This window comes from Pinus tabuliformis, chromosome 7 (assembly GCF_031772625.1).
Source record: "Pinus tabuliformis cultivar Carrire ecotype Pingquan chromosome 7, CPIR1, whole genome shotgun sequence".
Classification (NCBI taxonomy): domain Eukaryota; kingdom Viridiplantae; phylum Streptophyta; class Pinopsida; order Pinales; family Pinaceae; genus Pinus; species Pinus tabuliformis.
Genome location: NC_142293.1, coordinates 412,594,054 through 412,619,695, shown reverse-complemented (window position 1 = coordinate 412,619,695; position 25,642 = coordinate 412,594,054).

The window sequence follows — 25,642 nt, the reverse complement described above, 5'->3', positions numbered from 1 at the left end:
TGTGATCGGAGAGCCTTGAGGGGCTTTCACCGCTTTCTTTGACTTTGTTGGAGGCCATTCAATGTTCACCTACTTTGGGAAATAAAGACTTCCATTAAAAATATTTAACTAATACTCTTTGCCGCTTCTTTGATATGCTTTGGCACTAAATGTGCACCTTTTCTCACCGCTGATACTCTTTAAACTGTCCCATCGACCTTTTATGGTTGCTGTTCGGCCCTCTGCTGCTTTAGAACTGTCTTTTCCCCTTTTCCGAATCCTGTGTGAAGAAATTGCTGTCAATTTTGCAAATTTCGGGCCTGCTGGTAGCCGAGCCATGAGGGGGCTTCCATTTTAGCCTATTTTCCTTAGCGATGCGCGATTAACGCATCGAAAATTGCCTTGGTTTTTCATTCCGGGCATCCGTTACTGTAGATTTCGCGCTTCGCACCCATTTTGGCGATGATGTAAGCATGACGTCAGCGATGGGTCCTAGTACAGCAGTGATGTGGTAGGATGACGTCAGCAGGGTGACATCAGCGGTACAGTAAGGGTGATGACGTGGTAGTACGATGGCAGCGACGTGGCAATGACGTGGGAGGGCGGAAGGCGGTATCCGGTTTTATCCTGCACCACCTTTCGGCACAGGTGGTAATGGGGGAGGGGCCTTCGAACACACCGGGAGGCTGACACGTGGCGGGGGTATAGCAAGGAAATCACCCATCCCCCAGACATTAACCTCCGGTGGATCGGCACATGAAAACACCCGCCCACCGTTGGATCTGAAACGCTGGGCATCGGACGATTGGCGGGCTGATTGGGGTAGCGCGCAACTTTGGAGCGAGGCCCGCACGAATTTTAAAATAATATTATGCCGCGGGGGTTCAAAACTTTAGAAAATGGGGGTTTTATGTGTTATACGAGTTAGGTTTTAAGCGGGGGGAAATGATAATTTAATGTTTAATAAAACATTTAAACATTAACTTTGGGAAAATGACTGCGGAGGGGTAGGAATATGAGGTTTTAAGGGTAAAGGGGTGGATATAGGTTATTGGCCTAACCAGAGGTTTAGACCAATCCCAAAGTTAGGATGCGAAAGGCTAATGCTAAGCCCCAAATGAACTCAACATTTCCCAAACTGATATAATAGGGCTACAGTGCCAGGGGATGGGAATATGTACATAGGGGAGTTATTAACATAGTTTTAGTAGGGGAAGGGGAGATAGATAGGGAGCTACATAGTAAAATTAGTAGTTAATATGACAAGTGATAAGAAAGCGCTAAGTATGTGAATCTTAGGCTATTAGGGGGGAAAATGATTCATAGAGGAAGTATGAACATTCCTTGAGTAAAGCAGATCTTTACCAAGGCAAATGATATGGAAAATGATGAAACTAAGAGGTATCAAGCAGATCTTGACCTCTTCAGGGAAGTTAGTGAGTGATTTGGGGAATAAGAAGAAGGGGGAGTTAGACATGCCTCGCTTGAGCTCCTCCAAATGAAAACTGCCTTACATATGTGATCTGAAGTAAAATATCACTTTTGAAACACAAAATTGATCACAAATCAACATTCTGCAACCTCAAAACTACCTACCCAGCCTACTTACCTAACATTTTTTCTTCTTTTTGGTTTGGGTGCACTTAGACTTGCAGACCCTGATTATCCTTTTTTCTTTTGACTGCCCTCCTATCTAAATCAATCCTTATTTCTGTCGGGGCTCAGATTAAGCTGTTGAGCGCCCAAGATTCTCTACCTATCTACAAATCTGCCAAGATTAAGCTGTTTGGACAGATATTCATTCTCTATATTCTAAAACAAGAAATTGAAACCTAGGGAGGCCAAGATTAAGCTGTTTGGCCTTCCCTTAACTGAAAAACTCATCAAAAATGGAATAACTCATCAAAATTGGAATACAGCAGTGGCACTTAGACTAGCACACTTTCATGGCCTCTTCTTTGGCCTCTTAAGGAAATATGGAACCTTGCAGCATGAAAAGATGACATATTTGGCACTTTCAACTGTCAATCATGAAATATGAACACCTGTTGCAACAGGAGGCTAACAGTGGCTCCACTTGGGGATGGCTTTTCCTTGTGAAAAGCCAAGAACAGCAGGTCAGACTGCCTTGATCTTCTGTTGTTGCTGTAGACTGAAAAATTTCTTTGTGCTGGCTGCTAAGAGTGTGAAACTTTGAAATATGAACAACTCTCTCCTCAACTGAATTACTGTGAACTGTATAGCATCGCCTGCTTTCTTCTGCGTGCTTAATGTTATGTACAATGTTGCCTGAGAATGTGCCTTTGAAAAACATGGATCAAAACTGATGTATTTCCCTTAGCCTTGGTCTAGAAACAGTTGCTGATGTGAAACTAAAAAATGCTCCTCTCTTATTGATACTTTTTGACTGAAGACTGCAAGCTGCAAACAGTTTCTTTTTACCATGAATTGCTGTGATATGACAGCGCTAGCCTTGCTATTTTGCTGAGATTAATGCAGAGACAGAGCTTTAAAAATGGAATACTTTCATTGGCTGTGTCTTCACAAACTTTGTTGCTGCTCCTCTAACAATCGAACTGCTTATACAAAAATGAAAACAAAGTGCTGATATATACAAATATCAATGTACAAAGAGATATATACAGAGATGCATTGTATCCCTTAAAAGGGATCATGGTAATGTTTTAACATTCGGCCATTAACAGGGCCTTCTTTAGTAGTGCTGCCCTCTACAGATTTGAGGAAATATGTGTTATTTCCCCGAACAACAGAAATAACGAATGGCCCTTTCCATAGAAAATCAATTTTTGCATGTTTTCCCTTATCTTCTCTTCGTGATTCCCACCTTAGAACTTTGTCACCAATGAAGAAATCCTTAGCCTTAGCTCTCTTATCAAACATCCTTTTGAGCTTCTCTTGCAAAATTTGAGCTTTGTCATAAACTTGCTCTCTGGTTTGCTGAAGATGAATGGTCTGATTGATTCTTCGTTGAATGTCATTTGGTTCAGCCTGAATCTCCTGTAATAGTTTGATAGTAGGAATGCCCAAGGATGAAGGAAATCTGGCCTCCATGCCATATACTAGCTCATAAGGGCTCATCCCAATGGATCTCTTGGTTGACAATCTGTCTGCCCATAGGGCATTTACCAGCTTTTTGTGCCAGTTCTTCTTGTTTTCTTCTAGCACTTTCTTTATGATGTTGATGAGGCTTTTGTTGGATGATTCGGCCAAGCCATTACCTTGAGGGTAATAGGCTGTAGAGTGGCCCAAGGTAATATGAAATTTATGGCAAAAATTGATCATCTTTTTGGATTTGAAAGCAGCGGCGTTGTCAGTAATGATCTTCTCAGGGCAGCCAAATCTAGAAAGGATATTGCACTCAAGGAATTGGATAATGATGGTGTCATTAGCTTGCCTATATGGGATGGCCTCAATCCACTTGGTGAAATAGTCGGTGGTTGTCAGAATCCACTTATGCTAGCCTGAGGAAGAAGGATGGATTTCTCCAATGAAGTCAAGACCCCATTGTTGAAAGGGCTTCTCAGTTGAGATAGGTTTAAGAGGCAAGGGCAACAGCTTTCTTTTGCCCTCAAAGATTTGGCATTTGTGACATGAAATGGCAAACTTCTTTACATCTGCAAAAAGAGAGGGCCAATAGAAACCAGCCCCTAAAATTTTATCAGCTGTGGACTTCCAATATAGATGTCCTCCATAGTCCCCTACATGGAATTCTTTCATGACATTGTTAGTTTCATTCATGGTTAGACAATTAAGCAATATCCCTTCATGATTTTTCCAAAATAATGCACCATCTAAGACACAAAACTTTAAAGCGTTCATTTTCAAAAATCTTTTCTTGGTTCTAGACAATCCTGGGGGAGCAAACAGGTTTAACAATACAAAACATATATCAGCATACCATGGAGATTGCAAAAATGTTTCACTGATCTGTGGAGTCGCCAGCTCCTGTTCATTGTCCAGTTGGTTAATGTCTGAGGCTTGAAAATTTGTTTCGGACATCAGTTTGGCTAAACCTTGTCCCTTTATCAGTTTGGTTGGTTTTATTTCTATGTCATACTCAAGGATGTTTGCAATCCACTTGCCTCTTTTGCCTTCTAATCCCTCTTGGGTTAATATGTCTTTTACAGCAGCATTTGGGATATAGGCAATCACATGTGAATATAAAATGTAAACTCTAAAATCCTTGATGGCCTTAACAAGGGCATAGGCCTGCTTTTCCATGATTTGGTACTTCAAAGGGGCATCTCTTAAGGCTCAGCTGAAAAACGCAATTGGCTTTTCATTTCCTTGATCATCCTTTTGCAAAAGGACAACAGCTATGGTGTGATCAGATGCAAAAGAAAATATGATGAAGTCCTTGTCAAATTGCGGGCTGGTGAGGACAGGGGCTTGGGTTAAGGCAGATTTTATGCCCTCAAAGGCTTTTTTGGTTTCGAGAGACCATTTTACCTTGGCATCCTTTTTTAACATGTTGCTTAACAGTCTTATCAGCTCGGCTAGATTTGGGATAAATCTCCTTAGGAAATTGATCTTTCCAAGGAATGCTTGCAACTCTTTTATGTTTCTTGGATATGGGATTTGGAGGATGGCTTGGATTCTTTCAGGATCAATTCTAATCCCATCTTTTGATATGATATGGCCAAGTAGTTTGCCTTCTTCAAGGCCAAAGAGAGACTTCTTGGGGTTCAAGGAAATGCCATATTTCCTACATGTCATGAATATTTGCTTAGGTGTTTGAGGTGCTCTTGATCAGATTTGGAGAAAGGGGTTAAGTCATCAAGGTAGACAACTAGGAAATCATGTATTTCCTTGGCAAATTCAATATCCATTTCCCTTTGAAAGGTAGCACCAACGTTTTTAAGTCCGAATGGCATCTTCACATACTTAAATGTTCCCCACGGTGTGGTAAAGGCTGTCTTGCCTTGGTCATCTCGGTGAATGAGTATTTGATTAAAACCTGAAAAGCCATCTAGCAAAGAGATTCTAGATGACCCCACTACTCTTTGTAGAATGTGATCCATTTTGGGCAATGAGTAGTGGTCTTTTAGGGAGACTTGGTTTAAATTTCTCAGATCTACACATAGTCTAATCTCACCTGTCTTATTTCTTGTGGGAACAAGATTGGATACCCATTCAGAAAATCTAATGGGTGCTATTATACCTGCTTTAAACATTCTCTTTACTTCCTTCTCAATCAAAGGGAGAAGCACAGGATTGATTCTTCTTAGTTTCTGTTTGAAGGGCTTCTGGTTTGGTTTTAAGGGAATGGTGTGTTGGATCACTAAGGTGTCATAGGACTTCAAGTCCTCATAACTCCAAGCAAATACATCTTGGAATTCTTTGAACAAATCAACATATTTAGGCTTTTGATCAGGTGGCAGATTTTTGGACAATTTGATCATTTTGGGATTCTCTGTTGTCCCAATGTTGTGTTCTTCTATAGCAGCGTTCAATGGTTGCATTTTTGGCTTTTTGGGGACATCATTAGCATCAAACATGTCTTCTAATGGAGTTAGGCTAGCAGGCAAGAAGTTATCCTTTAAGTCAATGATCTCGCCCTCTGTTTTGGCTATTTCCTCCAAATGCAGTTGTTTCAGCTCTTCTATGTTTGTTTTGTTAAAAAAAGTTGGGTTTAGGATTTGTTTGGCTGTTATAGCTGTTACAACCTACTGATTTTCATTTGTTTGTTGTTGTTCATCCGTCATAGCATCCATGTCAATGTTAATATTTGAAAATTCGTGCTCAAGAGTGAGGAAATTGTTAATCTGAGCATCATTTTCGAACACTTGCCAATCTTTGACATTTTTAGGGACAACAGGCCTATGTTTTATCTCAGCAGTGAAATGGTGATTTGGCTCAAAAGGAAGCTTGCATGTACTAGCAAAAGTGGCTAGGCTGTGTGCATGGATGTTATGATTTCTTGAAATCTTGGCAAGCTTGGATTCAGTGAATGCATTGAGTATATTAGTGGCAGCAGTCCTATAGGCCCTCATTCTATTGTCATTGGTAACAAAGTTGTCTTTCATCTGTTGTATGATTAAATCGGAGTCACCTAGGATAGACACTTTTGCAGCTCCTAGAGCTTTGAGCAGTTTAAGGCCTAAAAGGAGAGCCTCATACTCCGCCATGTTGTTGGTGCATTTGAAGCTTAGTCTATAGGCATGGCCTTCTGCATGATTGTTATGTGTATTGTGAATCCATACACCTGCCCCTGCTCCTAACTTGTTAACAGAGCCATCAAACTCTAAATACCATGTGATTTCTTGCTTGTGGTTAGTATTAAGAGTTTCAACCATTTTAGGATTGGGCAGATTTGAAATTTCTGTTTGGGGAGGTTCTTCTAGTATGCTGGTTGCATTGACTGTTTTGACAGTTCCTAGGGTATGGGCAACCGATTCCTCATTTATGCATGTTTCTTGTTCTAAAACCAAAGGCTTATCATCAGTTGGAGGACTTGTTTCATCATTAAACAAAATAAAAGAATCCATATCAGAATGGATTGAGTAAATAGGAAAATTTTGGGGCTTTTCCTCACTACTTACCACATATTTCATTAGTGTTTCTCTATACAGTCTCTTTGGTTGCCCAAAGACTGAAATAGTGGCATAGGAGAGATCTAATTGGAGGGATCCTTGGAGTTTTGCTCCCCATGATCTTGATAGGAGCATGCCATACTTTGGTGGAATGTCAGCAACCACTACATCCATGAGGATTGTCTTGTTGGGAAATTGGACTAAAGACACACAAAGGTCTTTGATGAGGCCTAAACACTTGACTTGACTTGAGTCAAATGAGAATAAATCTTTGTAGGGTCTTGTGACATCAAGGTTTAGCTTCTCCATAACTGCTTTGGGCATAAGGTTGTGTGATGCTCCTGAATCAAACATAACATTGTGCAAAACTTTGTCATGTATATGCAAATTGACGTAAAAGGGTAGAACAGATCCATACGTTGATTTTCCATTAACTTCTGGACCAAACAACAGTTCAAGGGTATCATCTAAAACATTTACATCATCCTTGTTCTCTGGGATTTGAAGTGATCTTTGAATTTTTTGCCTATACACATCATGTTTGGCAAGTTCCGAGAGAGGGACAGATATCTTCAATTTACCTATTTCTGCCTCTAAATCAAATGATTTTTCATATTGGGTTTTAGTGTTGTGAGAGGCAAGCTTCCCTTTTTCCATTGGAGTATCAGCGATTTGCTCTTGTTTATCAGCGTTATGAGAAGTGATTGCTTGCGGTTTTATAGTCTCAGGAGGACTTTTTGGAACATTGTTCGAGTTCTCTTTTGAAGAAGACGGTGGCAGAGGCTGATCAATAGAAGGCTGGATGTCTGTTATGTCCTCTATAGTCACTTGATGTGGGTTTGGGACAATTGTATCAGCTGGTTCTGTTATAACAGCCTTGCCTTTAATTTTGTTGGGCTATTTGCCATCCTTTGGTTTGCTAGGTTCAGGAATATCAATGGTCCTAGTTCTCAGCTTATATTGTTTGTGGACCTCATACACAGCAATATCATAGCCTTGTTTAAAATCAAAAGACTCACCAGACTTAGTCTGAAATTGATTAAAGTCATGCTCATCTTGGTCTTCTTGGGTTAGGAAAATTTGATGCTCACCCTTTAGATCCATCAAGTTCATGTGAGTGTCCTCTGTTGGCTCACTAGCTGTGGATGCTTCAGCATAGTTTTCTTGAAAAGGGGGTCTTATATCATGGTCTGGGCTAGACCTACCAGCATTTTTGTTCTGTATTTTCCTGAAATTTGGGTTCCTTATGGTATTGGACTGTTTTCCTTCCCATGATGATTTCCTCTCAACACTTTCTACTCTATCTCCCAGCCTGTGCATGCCACTGATAATAGCATCAAGCTTTTGATCTAAGGCTGAGGGTTCTTCCTTGAAGGTGGTTCTTCTTTCCATTCTAGCTCTGTTTCTTTTGGCAATTAGGTTTGCCTCTATGCTAACAGCAACATTTTGCATGTCTGCAAGGCTTTGAGGGGCTCTTTCCCTTAACTGATAGGCCATATCTGAATCAAAACCATCAGGGAACTTATACAAGGCAAGGTCAGGTGGAGGTCTTAGGTTCTGTGGTATTGCATTATAAACATTGTTGAATCTTGCACAATAATCTAGGACAGACTCTTGAGGGCCTCTTTTTATGGTGTCGTACTCAGATAAGATGTGTAGTGGATCTTTTTTCTTTTCCCATCTGTTGAGAAAGGATTGGTAAAGCTCATCCGGACTGGCTATGGAATTTGCAGCAAGTACTCTGAACCAAGTTCTTATATCACCTGTTAAACTTTGAACAAAAATCTTCATTCTCACGCTATCATCATCTATCTCGTAGTTCTCAAAATAGTCTTGCATCTTCTTGGTATGCTGAAGGGCTGTGCAAGAACCAGTACCATCAAAATATGTGATTTTAGTTTGGTAATCCTGAGGCATAGCCCCAGGATTAGCAGGTAGTTGCAGGGGTGCATATCTATTAGCCATATTCACAGGGATAAGTGGAACAACGGGGATAAATGGAACAACTGGAACAACGGAAACAACAGTAGTGGTAGTGGTAGTATGTGCAGTGAATGGAGGTGTGGAAGGAGTGCTTTGAGATGTGGATGATGAACAAGGGGAAGCAGGGGTTGAACGAAATAAAACCTTGACAGGGGTTGGAACACAGCTTGGCTGAACTGTTTCAGGACTAGAATCAGCAAAATCTTCTTGTTTTTCTTGCTTCCTAAGGATCTTTGGGATTAAGTTCGGATTTTCAAAAGCAGCTGGGGGATTTGGGTCTGGATTTGACCTTGTATAACGTAAATTCTTTTTGGGAGCCAGCTTCCGAATTTTTTTTTTTGGTATTTTTTTGGGAATGCTTTTAGAATTAGCAAGGAAATGATCAAATTTTGGAATAGCTATCTGCAGCTTAAAACTAGCATGAAGATTTACTGAAGCAGCTTTTATTTACTCCTGTAAATGCAAAGCAAGAACAATTTCAAAGGCTTCCTGGCTGACATTCAGACTTCATCTGTAGTTTTAAGGAATAGACAGCACTTGAACAATTAATTTTTGTTCCCCAGTGGAGTTGCCATTATGTTAACACTCACGTTGTCCCTTGGTCAGCTTAAAGGGATACGGCCGAGGTAACCACACACCAATCTTTGGACTGCAGGTGCTAGCCCACCTACAATCAGAGAGGGCTCTCTCTTAATGATTTAGCTTTTTTGATGATGTTTTTAGGCTAGTTGTGATGTTCTTGGGGTTTTGTTTTGATTTTGGTGGGAAGGATGATGCTTTCAAGTAAAGAGGCAAGTATAGTATGAGAGTTTCAAACCATTGGGCATGGAGTCAAGGAGTAGGGTTGCTGGTGCATTTTCTTGGTCACAAGAGAGAAATATGGAGCAAGCTAGCTACACATGAAACAATGTTTCAAGCTAAAAGGATGGAATGAGGGCTAAGGAATGAGAGGAAACAAAGAATCTCTCACTTAGCTTAACAGAGTGAAGGTGAATGAGCTCTATCTAGGAGCAATAAAGAATCCCTAGATAACTGTCAAACATGGGTGAATTAGGGTAAATATGAGCTAGAGGGAATTCATATTCATTACCAATTCAGTTCAGATGAAAACATAAAGAAACAGCAGAAATTGAGAATAGAGTGCGTTTAAACAAAGTCTAAGCTAATCTTTCTTTCTGCTATTTAGATGGTGATACATGTATAATATGAGCACATATCAATGAAAACAGAGGTAAGAGGCACTTATTGAGTCATGTTGCAGCACAAGAATTCCATAATTCACTGTTCAAACATTAATACACAGCACACAGTCCATTCTCCAAGCTTTCAGCAGTCTTTGATTAAAGAAAACATATCAGATATACAGTGCGAGTCTCTAATGAGGATTATCAACCAACCAACCCTTTAAACAATACAGAGGGTGGTATAAATAGGGAAAAAATATCCAAAATTATCTATTACAGCCGACCTAAATAGGTATGAAGGAAATGATTTCTTTAACCTAATCTTGTCCAGAAGTTAATGCAAGAAAATATCTTTTGAGTTGCGCTGAGGGCAGCTGTATCAAAATGAGTTAAAATCTATCCCGGTGGCTCTGCGCTATTCATTTAGTCATAACTGCGCATTGATCTCTGATCCATTGTTGTTCGGTGGCTTTAAATTCTTTAACTATGATCGGAGAGCCTTGAGGGGCTTTCACTACTTTCTTTGACTTTGTTGGAGGCCATTCAATGTTCACCTGCTTTGGGAAATAAAGATTTCCATTAAAAATATTTAACTGATACTCTTTGCTGCTTCTTTGATATGCTTTGGCATTGAATGTGCGGCTTTTCTCACCGCTGATACTCTTTAAATTGTCCCATCGACCTTTTATGGTTGTTGTTCGGCCCTCTGCTGCTTTAGAACTATCTTTGCCCCTTCTCCGAATCCTGTGTGAAGAAATTGCTGTCAATTTTGCGAATTTCGGGCCTGCTGGTAGCCGAGCCATGAGGGGGCTTCCATTTTAGCCTATTTTCCTTAGCGCATCGAAAACTGCCTCGGTTTTTCATTCCGGGCATCCGTTGCTGCAGATTTCGCACTTCGCGCCCATTTTGGTGATGACGTAAGCATGACATCAGCATGATGTCAGTGGTGGGTCCCAGTACGACAGTGACGTGGCAGGATGACATCAGCAGGGTGACGTCAGCGGTACAGTAGTGCTGATGACGTGGCAGTACGATGGCAGCAACGTGGCAATGACGTGGGAGGGTGGAAGGCGGTATCCGGTTTTCTCCCGCACCACCTTTCGGCACAGGTGGTAATGGGGGAGGGGCCTCCGAACACACCAGGAGGCTGACACGTGGCGGGGGTACGGCAGGGAAATCGCCCATCCCCCAAACATTAACCTCCAGCGCATCGGCACATGAAAACACCCGCCCACCGTTGGATCTGAAATGCTGGGCATCGGACGGCTGGCGGGCTGATTGGGGTAGCGCGCAACTTTGGAGCGGGGCTCGCGCGAATTTTAAAATAATATTATGCCGCAGGGGTTCAAAACTTTAGAAAATGGGGGTTTTATGTGTTATGCGGGTTAGGTTTAAGCGGGGGGAAACGATAATTTAATGTTTAATAAAACATTTAAACATTAACTTTGGGAAAATGACTGCGGAGGGGTAGGAATATGAGGTTTTAAGGGTAAAGGGGTGGATATAGTTTATTGGCCTAACTAGAGGTTTAGACCAATCCCAGAGTTAGGATGTGGAAGGCTAATGCTAAGCCCCAAATGAACTTAGCATTTCCCAAACTGATATAATAGGGCTACAGTGCCAGGGGATGGGAATATGTACATAGGGGAGTTATTAACATAGTTTTAATAGGGGAAGGGGAGATAGATATGGAGCTACATAGTAAAATTAGTAGTTAATATGAAAAGTGATAAGAAAGCGCTAAGTATGTGAATCTTAGGCTATTAGGGGGGAAAATGATTCATAGAGGAAGTATGAACATTCCTTGAGTAAAGCAGATCTTTACAAAGGCAAATGATATGGAAAATGATGAAACTAAGAGGTATCAAGCAGATCTTAACCTCTTCAGGGAAGTTAGTGAGTGATTTGGTGAATAAGAAGAAGGGGGAGTTAGACATGCCTCGCTTGAGCTCCTCCAAATGAAAACTTCCTTACATATGTGATCTGAAGTACAATATCACTTTTGAAACACAAAAATTGATCAAAAATCAACATTCTGCAACCTCAAAACTACCTACCCAGCCTACTTACCTAACATTTTTTCTTCTTTTTGGTTTGGGTGGACTTAGACTTGCAGACCCTAATTATCCTTTTTTCTTTTGATTGCCCTCCTATCTAAATCAACCCTTATTTCTGCCGGGGCTCAAATTAAGCTGTTGAGCGCCCAAGATTCTCTACCTATCTACAAATCTGCCAAGATTAAGTTGTTTGGATAGATATTCATTCTCTATATTCTAAAATAAGAAATTGAAACCTAGGGAGGCCAAGATTAAGCTGTTTGGCCTTCCCTTAACTGAAAAACTCATCAAAAATGGAAGAACTCATCAAAATTGGAATACAGCAGTGGCACTTAGACTAGCACACTTTCATGGCCTCTTCTTTGGCCTCTTAAGGAAATATGGAACCTTGCAGCATGAAAAGATGACATATTTGGCACTTTCAACTGTCAATCTTGAAATATGAACACCTGTTGCAACAGGAGGCTAACACCAGTGATATAATGCCTAAATTTATTGATGGCATGTATTACAACTAAGAATTCCTTTTCAGTCACAGTATAGTTCAATTCAACAGGAGACAAGTTTTTGATAATATAATAAATTGCATATGGCTTTTTATCTTCTTCCTGCCCAAGGACTTCTCCAATAGCTGTTTCTGAAGCATCTGATGAAATTTGAAATGGCAGGTTCCAGTTTGGTCCTCAGAGTACAAGGGCTATTGACACAAGTTTTTTTAGATTCTCGGAAGCGCGATCAGATTTTTCTATCCAAACAAAGTCAACATTCCCTGTCAATGCATATAAAGGTGCAGCAATATGAGAAAAATGTTCTATAAATCTTCTATAATAACCAGAAAATCCAAGAAAACTACGTACCTCTGTCTAAGTGGTGGGGGTGGGTATTAACAAAATGAATTGAATTTTAGCCGGATCTACCTATATTCCAGTTGTTGAAATATAATGGCCTAGAATAAGTCCTTCATTCATCATCATATAGCATTTTTCATGGCTCAGATAGAGCCTGGTGGCAATGCATTGCTGCAACACTTTTTCTAGTGTATCCAATGCTGGGTCGAAATCATCTCCGTATGGTGTAAAATCATCCATATATGCTTCGAGCCCTTCATTTATTAAATCTGAAAAGATGCTAAGGATAGCCTTTGAAATGTGGCAGGGGCATTGCATAAGCCAAAAGGTAGAAATCTGTAGGAAAATGTTCCCCAAGCATAGCTAAAAGTAGTTTTGTCTTGGTCTTCAGGGGCAATCTGAATCTGATTGTGTAACTGAAGCCATCCAAGAAAGAAAAGAATTTCTTTCCTGCTAATGTATCTAATACCTGGTCAATGAATGGAAGGGGAAAGTGGTCTTTTTGTGTTGCTTTATTTAGTTCTCTATAATCTACACAAATCCTCCACTTTCCATTCTTCTTTGGTACCACTACAAGCAGAGAGACCCATTTGCTATCGGAGATAGGGTAAATAAAGTTTACATCTAAAATTTTTTGAAGTTCAGCTTTTACAATGTCTTTTAGGTGAGGGTTAAGTCTCCTTTGTGGTTGGCGAACAGGTCTTGCATCCTTTTCTATGTAAATGTGGTGTGTACATAACTGGGGATCAATTCCTTTCATGTCAGGATAATCCCATGCAAATGCTTCTTTGTATTTTCTCAGTAGCTGGATTAGCTTGTGTTCTTGTTCTGGAGTCAGGTTGCCATTAATGTTCAAAGTTTTTCCTGGCTCAATTTCTACAGTTTTGCTATTTGATACAGAGGTAGTAGGTATTGTTTGATCGTGAGTATCTTTGAGAGGATCTTCTTCTAATTCATTATCAAATGATGCTTATATCATATGGCATTGCATGTGGATCTAGCTTTAGTCTGGCTAAGAAAGTTGTTAATGACATCATCCTCTGTTTGATCTTTGAAATCAAGGGCATCTTCTATGGTTAATGGGGATCTAATATTTTCGGTGAGGTATAATACAGGATGTTTGTTAGTTTTCATTATTGTGACACTTGGCTGGGCTGGAGGATACAAGGCTAGATTCTTGATATTAGCTCCTCTAGTTATGGTCATACTACCTTGTCGGCAGCTAATATAAGCGTCAGCGGTTGCAAGCCAAGGTCTGCCTAAAATCAATGGATGTCCATCAAGTTGGTTTTTGGGGTTTATTATCAGAAAGTTGGCAGGATATTCCCAGGAATCAACGGATACCATGACATCATGTAGTGTGCCTTCTGGCCTAACCATAGATCGGTCAGCTAGTTCTAATAAAGTGGAGGTTGGTTCTACTGATGTAATGCCCAATTTTTTACAAGTGGTGATTGTTAGGATATTAACTGCAACCCCTAAATCAACTGAGGCATTTGCAAAAGTTTGCCCATTGATTTGCACCATTACTATTGGATTTCCTGGGTCTTCATATTTAACGGGTGTTTCTTTTCCTAATAATAGGTCGGATAGGGTGCCAACTACTTGGACTATTGGGTTATTTGCTATTCTCCTCCTTGGTTTTTTTATAAATAGCTCTTTGATATTTTTTGCATATATTGGGATGTCTTGAATGGCTTGGAGGAGTGGAATTTTTATGTACAAATTTTTAAGTTCTCACAGAATGTCAAAATCAGGATGTTGTATCGATCGAGGTATAGTTAATCATTCTGGGAATGGAGGAGAAGATGTGATTACTTGATTGTGAGTTTGTTGTCTGATCACATCCTCTTCTTGCAGTGGTTGTTCTATAGGTAACTGATTTTCAACTTGAGCGGTTTTATCTCCCTCTGTTTCAATGATACGCCTAGATCTTAATTAAAGGTCATTACACTCCCTTAGATCGGTTCCTATCTCTGGTGTTTCAATTATTTGATAGATTCGACCGGTCTGTTATTTGGATTAGGGTTGGGTTGGCTAGGAGTTACGGTCTTAAATTAGACTGGGGGTTTTGTTGTAATGCTGCCAGTGTAGGTTGAGGGAGTGGAATGGTACCTACTGGCTGATTCATCGGTCTTTGCTAGTTTTTCTACCAGGCTTGACTCTGTGAAGTAGGAGGGGACCATTGTGGTGGATATACAGTGTTCTGGCAAAGGGAAAATTTGGCCAATTGGGTTCACTTGCTGGATTCGGCCATGATGATGATGAAGGAAATGATTGTTGGGACCAATTTGAGAATGGAGGTTGATTTTGCCACATAGTATTATATTGTTGAGCATGATACTGTGGAGGCTGAAAAGAAGAAGTTGGATCGGAGAACATACCTAATTGTTGTGGCTGCCATTGACGGCGCTGATTAAGTAGGTACACCGGTTCTGGCTCTTCTTCCGCTTCCTTGTAGACTGCTTTCAATCCCGGAAGTGAGGGACAGCTCTTTGTAGAATGATCTTTTGTACAGATGGCATAAACTTGAATCGCATCTAATGGACATTCTTTGTGGCTGTGTTTCTTTCTACACCTGGGACAGAAGATTGCCAAATTTTGTTCTGCCTCTGCTTGTTTCTGCTTGGCCTACATAATATCCAGTTGCATTGTCAACGTCCCCAATATGTCGGTTTTAAAATTTTCTAATAAATTCCCAATTTCTGCACGAGTTACTCCTTCTGCAGAAATTCTGTTGTCTCTTTCAAACCGATCATGTTCTGCTGGTTTAAGTCTTGTGCTGCCTCTTGAACTCCTGATACATAAATTGATAATGTCAGCAAAATTTTCCTGATAAATATCTCCTTTTCCCATAATGTTTAGTGTTTCAATCCATTGTTCCTTCATTCCTCTAATTAATGTTGTTTTTAATATATGATCAAGTAAGGGTAATGATGCATAAGGATATCTTTGAAGATTATACTGAAAATGCTCAACATATTCTCCTAATGTTTCATTTGGTCTAGCTAGCATCTGAAATATTTCATCTTTTAAATCTCTAGACCTGCAATAATCCTGATATTTTTTTAGAAAAGACTCTTTCATTTGATCCCAATTATTTATAACACCACAACCCAACCCCATAAACCATCTTAAAGCAACCCCTTTTAATGTAGAGGGAAATAATTTCAATTTCTGGGGATCGGTGGTATAGTCATAACCTCTACACAGCACATCAAATTCAAATAAGAATGCATCTGGATCTTCTGATGTAAGGCCATGAAATGTAGGGATATGCTGGAGAGGAATTGCTTTCATAGGAGCATTAGCTGCAGTGTCCACAATGGGATATTGCAGTGTAGAAGTTTGGGTGTTTGGCTGGTTTTGGGCCATTTGGTCAAATATGTGCCAATAATCTTCTGGGATGTCTAGGAGGGTATTCCTAGGCTGACGAGGGGGATTGGCTTTAACAGGAATGGCCTTAACAGCACTTCCTTTATCTGAGATGATGAGAGTTTCTAATGTCTAGGGTGACTTTGGTTCTTGAGGTTCTTCAACTTCATTATGAATGATTTTTGTAGCACTTCCCTTATCTGGGCTGCTTAATGGCTGAATTATCCCAAGAGGAGATCTTGGTTCTTCAGTTTCCCTGATTTCTCCTCTTCCTTCACAGAGGTTGCTAAGGTTCCCTTCTTGCAATGATTTTGGGCTAGAATTCTCAATTTCTTGAAAATATTGCTCTTTGGTGTGACTATGCACCTCAGCAAAGGCTATAGATGGTGATCCTGTGGCCTGAAGGGAACTAGTAGGTTGTCTAGAAATGACTTTTCTAGGCCCTACTAAAGGCTGAGATTCTGCTTTCTTAAGGATTTTGTCTATAAAGGTTGATCGGCCAAGGGTCACCAGCTGCTTAGCTTTATCAGGCTTGGGTAAAGGTTTAGGATTCTTTTCCGGCTTTTTCTACTTAGTCATGCACACAAATCAACTTCTAATTCCTACCCAAAGAAAACAACAACAAATCTGCAGGAAAGCGGGCAGGGGAGCAGGGATATTACATGCTCCATACGTAGGTTCTTACCTTCCATTTTCAAAACCTAATTCTCTCCTAATAGGTTCTTACATTACTTGGGAAAAGAAACAAATGGCTACACTCTTCCCCAGCAACAACGCCAAAATGTTGCGCAGTAAAAAGGGTCTTTTTCACCTCTATTTACCCTACATTAATTGTCAATCCAGGAACGATTTGTTATTTCAAAGAGTGTACTCAATCTGAGGTGGTCAATTGTTAGAGTAATACTTAGTAGTATAGTGCTCTCAATACAAGAGTAAACAGATGCTTGGAATGAAATCTACTTGCAGAAAGAAACCAGAGATTCAAATCATGCGTTCAGAAAAGCTACAACTATTTATCAGTCAAGGGTACAGTAACAGTAACTCTTCCCTCTGTAAACTGATGCAATCAAAAAGACACATAAAGGAAGGATCATCAAACTGGGAACTATACAACATATGCTGATGTTCACTACAATCTCAGACCTTCTGCACACTAAAGCAATGATGATCTTCAAATGATAAGAAATGGAACAACAACTATCTCTATAAACAGGATTGAACAACAAACCTTTAATCTACGGAGATGAATACAACAATAAGTATAATCTACAGGAATTAAGAACAACAAACAGAAATGGAATGACAAACAGAAATGGAACAGCAGATTCTCAGAAATAAAGTATAGAACAACAACTCAGATCTGAATGTACAACAACCCAAGTTAAACACACGATACACCTAACATTAACAAAAACAGTAATATGAGCTTCGATACAATACGCATGAATCACAGTTATAAAGTAACAACAATTATAACGGAACATCAATTGTAACAGAATAGCAATTTCGAATGAACAGTAGTCACAATTTAAGAATAAATCATACAGTAGTACCGATTTAGGAACATACATCGTAGTTGAACTGTACTCAAATGGAAATCTGTAAGGAACAATAGTGTTATATCAAAAAGGAACAACAATGTGATACAAAGTTAGAATGATAACATAGCATCCCTTTTACAGATAACAATAGTATTTAGTCAAATATATATAACAGAGCTGATATGTAAAACAGTGAAGCGCATCAGGTTACTAGACAGAGTAGATAAAAGAAATCAAACCACACATGAAGCGGAAATATAATACAGGAGTGAGTGATCCACCAGGGCTGGGCCCTTAGCCTCCAGGGAGTCACTGCTTAAAGCTACTCCAGAATCAACGATAGAACAACAACCAAGTCTTTATATTAAAACATTAAATAAAGTTACAATGAATCGCTCTTCAAAGAGAGTCGATGATCAAAGTTCAAGTATCATGAAAAATCTCATGAAAATACCAATAGTTCTCCTCCCCCAAGCTAACAGTGCTACCCCTTTTTATAATAGCTGAACGGTGTTATCAACAATGCAGAAGATTGTTCAGATAGTGAAGTTGTTAAATTGCAGTTATCCTTTTGTTCTTTTGTGCTGATTGGAGATCTCCTTTTCCTTTTTCTGGCTGTTACGCTCCAATTTGGATCGCCTTGTTTGAACGCGGTTCCCTGCCAAAGGGACAACAGTTAACTTGGTCTCGTTCTTTCCTTTGGGATGATAGTCTTCCATTTTCTCCTCTTTCTGCATAGAAAAAGGGTAATTATTAGTTATTTCATATTACATATAAATCTTCTAGATTCTATCATATTCTTTTGTCATATGCCTAGCTCATGATGTGAAAAGGTTGTGAGTTTTGAAGAAAAGTTGACAAAGTAAGTAAGAATAACTTACCTTCTCCAGTGCCCAACACCACCAAGGAGCTAAAATTTAGACTCAAGAGGTGGAAATGCTAGCTATTTTGGTTATTTTTTCAACCATCCCATTGATAGTTGGGCCACCTAAAGCATTCTTAGAATAAATAAATTCCTCCTATCCCAGTTCCATATAGTTAAGCCTTTCTTTTAGCTTAGAATAGGTCATGTCTGCTACTATTCCATGTGACCAAGGCTAGGTTTGACATCGTCGATCATAATATTTCCCATGGATGTTACAATATTCTTAGGTATTTTACCAACCAAATGCACAAGACATTATATGAATATGACAAGGTAATTTCCTTGTAGATTACTATGGGTGTAGATAGCCTTGACTACCTATTGCAGACGTGTATCCACTACCTGTAACTAGGAAATATTCTTATTAGTTTCATAAGAATCCCTAAATATTAGCTCTGTAGCTTGCCATATCTAAATAATTTCCCTTCCCATTGTAATAGTCCAATACTTCTCAATTTCAAATCCCCTTACCATTGAAAATCGGGGGCGGGGGGGCGGGGGGAGGGAGTTAAGTCCCATTGTTTCCTTCTTTGAAGGGAACATGACCTTAATTATGTTTAAATTGCTGGTTCATTAGCATATTATTAAGCATATAATAGATTTAGGTGAATCAAGACTCATTGGAAATTTAATGATGGTTAATCCAATCCTTCACAATTTAATTTGGCCATGATATTTTCCTCAACTATCCAAGTCCTTCATTAGGAAAAGCCTCCAAGTTCTTCTCTTTCAAAGAAATCATAGTACAACTATGCTATTCCATTTCAACCACCATAAAAAATATCCCCTACCATTTCAACCTTGTTGGAGGTCACTAAGCTATAGTCATTAGAAGCTAACATCCCATAATTTTCTCATTCAATTCACTTTCCATGTATCATTAACATTGCTAGAAAAAAATGTCTATTCATCATCAAATTATCATTTATTCAATGGTATATAAGTATAGAAACATGTCCAAAATTTGTACAACAAAATTTAGCTGGAATTCCCAGCATTATTAGAAATAATTCACAAGGATGAAAAATGAAAACATTAGAATATATGTAAAATTTGATTATTTATCACAAAATTCAGAAGGGTTGGTTTCTTATAATTATCACCAAATAGTTTTGGATCTTCAAATCTCCCTATCACAATACACCACACTACTTCATGACTCTTAGCAATGGGTCACTCCTAAGCTAGGGAATTCACTCCATAGGGAAAGAGACTCCCGTAGAGTCAATCACAGACACACAATTCATATTATTTAGGTAAAGGGATTCACACTCTTATACCAAATCAACCCGTTTCTCCCTTCCAAATTTAGCCTTTTCCGATGGAAAGCAAGGATACATTAGCAATATAAATTATTTAGGAACCCAATAATTTCCCTTTCAATCTCTATCATTACCCAAGAAGGGAAACATAAATTGGTTCATACATTTCCAAAATGGAAATTAAAACATCTCATCATGTCATAGGTTTCAAGGTTTAGAGGATGCCCTTACCTTGTCAATCTATCAATCCAAAATAAGGAACACAATCCAAGTAAACTCTACGATAACTACTAGTAGTTCTCTACAATGTCTTCATATCATTTCATTAATCCTCGAAATGATGTCCATAATGCGAGATACATGAATTTATATGCATCAATAATTTCTCCCAAGTGTTTCTTAGGAGTCATTTTCCTCCCACTTGGAGATCCCACTTCTAACATGGTATATATCATAGTTATGCCCCCTCACTATTCCCTCTTATGGAGTTTATCCTCCCATACCTTTTTACTTGTAAAGGTTTGCAATTTTGATGCTTTATATTACGTAGTGTGATTATATAATATAATGTCGGGTTCATTGCAATATAAACATAGGATCTTTTATTATAATAAAATAGGTTCTCTAGCCCCAAAATAATAAACATATCCACACATGCCCCAATAAATGTGATTACATGGACATGTGTGTCTAACAAAACTTGTTGCACCATCCTAATCAAAATATGCAGAATATCATATTAAAATATTGTAGGGGTATTAAATAATTCAAAATGGGTTACATGGGCTATATATATATTTCATATCAGTAATATACATGATTTGGTCCTCAAGGGACTAGTCAGACTCAAAGCCTGAAAGCATTGTAACAAAGTTCATTATATCACCTATAGAAATTGAACTTGCGTGGAGAGGATAACTATTATTTCCCCAAACCACCTAAGGTAAACCCAATTGAACTAAATAATAAATGTAATGATTAGATATAAATATAGATGTAGTTGTTGTAAATGCTATACAAATTATGTGAATAATAAACATGACATAATGATTTTAAAAAAATTGTGTATATATATATTTTTTTTACATGCGTGAATATTTGATCCAAATAATACAAATATTTATATTAGAGAAGAATATATGAATTAGATATGAAATATTAATTACACACGTTCATAACCTTGAATGTTATTACATGGCTTTATACTCATAAATGAATATATTGTGAAATTATCCTTCACTATCAATTTGTTGAGAGCTCAAAAGTTAGGACATATGCATTGAGTTCCATTGTTTCTTGATGATGATAATGACAAGTAAATTGATTAAGGACAGGTACAAGGGTATATGACACCAAATACTAGCAAATATTGAAATTTCTTATTTATTTATTTTTTTAGGGTAAACAAATGGTGATACATAACTTTACATTGGGTGGGAAGCTACCTAGTATAAATAGAAGAGAATTATAACTCTTATGTTCATAGGGTGGTTTTTGTTGGCGAGGTTCAAAGGTAGATTAGTGTTCAGCTAATGCTGATCACATGTTATAATAAATCGATTGAGAACATGTATCAGAGGCTTGAATGGCATGAAATTGATGAATAATTTTTGGATGCCCTTATCTAGGAAGCTTTTCCATATGATTGGAGACAATGATATTTTGTGAGAAAAATTTAATTACCCTAAAAGTGAGGGGTTGTTCCTCGTACTAGAAACTCGTGCATAACTCATGAAACTCCATAATTGTGCAACCTAATATCCTTAACCATTCAATATTAAATACAATGTCAGAACAACTTGTTTCAATTTCAAGCATGTAGGTTTTCGTGGAATAATCACCCATTTGAAGCCTCACATTTTCACAACAAACATTGCATATCATAGAACCTATAATAGTATTATTCATACATAAGTTTTCACAACATGGATGTAAGAATATATGTCTTAAGATACACATCATTGAATGAAGTTTCACATCCCATGATTTTCAATTGGTTTAATGAAATTGCAATGTTTGATGCAATTAATCAATTGGAAGCTTTACGGGTATAGCTTCTAATCAAAGCATGCAAGGATATTTCTATTTCCACATGGTATGGAGTATATGAGAGAATTTATTCAACATATCGAGGAATAATCTCTAAAATAATAGCTTTATATAAATCAATATGAATTTTCTCTAAAATTCCATAAAATATTTTATCCATACATTTATTCCTAGGAAAACATTTCTCCTCATAGTAGTAGTAGAGACCTTTAAGTTTGTCCCCCATACTTTTTTCTTAGGTTAACATGTGGATTTCGATGGATGGAGAATACAAAGATACATTGGTATAAGGGGTGGGGAGAATTGTAGAATGGGGGTAGGGAATAGATGGCATCTTTTAAATTTTATCAATCACCACCTTTTTGGTTTCTCTATCTCTTTTAGAGACTTCCAACCAAGTAGTAAGATGATTATTTAAGACTTGTTTAAGTATATCTTCTTTCAAACCAATAATGAAATCATTCCCTATAATGAAAAGGTCCAATACAAATCACTTCTAAACATGATAACCCCTCTATGAGTTATTGCAACATTGTGACCATCTCGAACATTAAAGATCCAAATATAATAGACTTTCATGAAGGTTCATGAAGTAATTTGTGATTCCATGCAAGGAAAATAAATTTTGTATCTAAATTCCCTAACATCTATAGTAGTTCCATCAAATTTGTTGAGATCTACTTTAGGAATTATATCCCACAAGTGACTCCCTAGATCATAAACAAGAGGGGTGTAGTGATTCCTAGTGGGATTGGATGATTCAAGCCATTCCTTTTAGGATGAATATTTTGGTCTTTGCTAACTTGAGGATTGTGAAGCAAGGATCTTGCTTTAGATCACCATGAGTTTGGACATTTGGTCAAGTAATGGTTCTAGGTTTTCTAGATTGTCATGGATACCATGAATATTCTTCTTAACAAGGTAATTGGTGTTGGATATCTTACGCTGTAACTCATCACATATGCTTTCATAATAGGATACATATGTGGATATATCTACACCTTGAGTGGCATCATAAATATGTGGGTATACAATATAAAGGTTACTAGAAAGTGGTAATAAGGAGACCATCATTGTGTCCTAGGTTTATTGAGATAGTTATTTAGAAATGGTGTGAGAAATTTTGACACATGACTAAATTATTATCATTTTGCACCTATTATAAGCCAGTTATAATGTACAAAAACAAATACATATTGGAAAAATCATGAACACACGAGAATACAAAAATAAGAATATAAGTTGGAAAGGAATTCCAACTAATATTCTGTTAGTGTTCATGCATACTTATACATAGAGGATATGTTTGGTGTGGTTGTAGTCCCTGTAATAAATCCTTCATTTAATTCATATAATTATGAAGTTTTAATCACATTTACTTATTATGTATGTTGACTTACATGGGCCTAAGAGGACACTATAACATCTCCCCCACCCTCAATACTTTGGTCATCATGAGCAAGGATGCAACAATGTCTTGAATCTCTACTTCTTGTAGAAGTATGCTTACTATAAATGAACCATCTGTATTGGTATAGATAAGTAAGTCAGTTGCAACAACCACCAATTGGATAGGGAGATCCACATGAACAAGGGCTATTGTGACTTCTACTTGTTTGGTGGCTATTTATTGTAGATCTCAACTGTTCACATTCTTTATAGTCTCTCTACAATATGCACTATTACTCCAACCAAGAAAAGTTAGATAGCTCCTCTCCAATATTACGATGTATTTACTCTCTCTATGGATTATTCTAACACATGACTCTCTCTCTTAGGATTTTTAGATTTATATATATAATAAATGAAAATTTACCATATTAATCATCCTTCTCTTTACCTTTGTCACAACCCAGGTATCATTCTGGAACTTCACTATAGGGGGCTCAATCTAAGAACTATTTTGTTGTCAACATCTTTTCCATTGAACTCTTTGGATGTTCCATGCACATAACTTCTTGTTCATGAATGTTTTATTTATTCATCACCCATTGCAACTACTTTTATCAATCTTTGTTTAATTCTTTATTGTTTCTATATGGAGTCTGTATAGTTTCCTTTTCTTCTGAAGGACAACAATTTAGCATGACTTAAAAATAGGAAACTACACATGCAACTTTGCTAAATATAAAAATATCGACCCTTAATGACACTTTTCAAATAAGAAGAATATAATTTTCAACTAGATGTCATTGAATGTCAACAAGACACTACTATTTTTTATAGTAAGAATTTAGTTGAGAACATACTAGACTTGGAAAAATTGTGTCCTTGACATACTTATTTACAAATATCTATTGAAACAACTCACAGTTGCAATTACTTGGTGTTTTCTTGCTATTACCTGTATTTTGTATCGAAGCACTGAATCTAGTTGTATAGCATCTAGCAATGAATCTATGCAGTAATTTGCCTGGTCGATTCCAACTTCTTCAATCGATCATGCACCATGTGAACCTAATTACACATTGTTGAATAGTTGACTAAGTTGACCATATCAATGTAGTTGACTAGTTCAATCAACATATTTGACTTGATAACTCAGTTGATGTATCCAATTCTATAGTGAGGTTGTGATTATTCTTGCAGAATATTAATGACTAAATAATGCAATTACAATTAAATGCTCCAAATCATGTGTATTGGCCTCATATTTATGTACTTGCAGAAATGAATATGTGCATTAGTCATGAAGAAAGATTGATTCAAAGTATATTTCATAACTTACCAAATGTAGTCAGTCAACTAAGCCAAACCAATGCAACATGGTTCTCGTTCATGTCATAGAACGAGTGTAGCATGAAAGTCAATTATCACTCAAATAGTTCACCCAATGCAACGTGCAAGTCGGTTCTTGTTCACATAATAGAGTTCCTGCAGTTGAGAGGAGAAGAGGAAGTTATTAATCAGGTCTTCAGCAAAGGGTTGAAGAAATAGGGGCACAAAAATTTATATGCCTCTTTTTCCATTTGACAACATGAAGAAACCAATAATTACCAATGGCATATCTATTAGGTGCTCTAAATTGTAGAATGAACCATCTTAATATTGCATCTGACCTTTGACACTAATATGCTCTACAACCAATATATTTTAAGTTAGGAAATATATATTTTATGATATTGCATATCATTTCACTGGAATCAAAGATTTGCATGAAATGTCCTACCCCTGCATGGCCCTACCCCAATACCACCACTTTATAAATGTCTTCCAATGGTAGAGTCAAAGCCAGTGATGGGAATTTGGATTTGATAATATTTGATCATAAGGAAACATGGGTTAGGCATGCTTCCATGATATAGTCACTAGAGAAGTGGGGACATTCGTGATGAAATCCATTGAAACCTTTATAATGCACTTAAATTTCACTTTTTTTTCAACTTGCCCAACATCATTGCATGGTGAATGGGATCAACTTCAAAGATTCCACAACTATTATAATGTAAATTGAAAAACCACACCATACCATTCTTAAATGAACATGAACATGGATAAAAGTTATTATTGATGTATATGAAATTTACACAAAGACCTAAAATAAAAGCCTAAAGGGAAATCTAATAAAAATAAGGTGTTAAATATTCAATACTCAATTGTGCCACCTCTACCCTCCTCTTCAATTAAATCAGCCTGACCATAATAGTCTCAACCATCATTTATAGTAAATCATATAGGTTGAAATTAAAAAGAAGAAGACACCTAATCTTGGCCATTACAATGACTGACAATTTCTTCTAATACACCATATTTGCATAGAGTAGTTAACCAAGTTGAATGGTGGAACATGTCGAGTGTATATTGATTCAGCTAACATGTGTAGGATCAACTAACGCATTCAGCAAGTGTTTTCTTTTAACTGTTGTAATTGCAATACATTGAGAA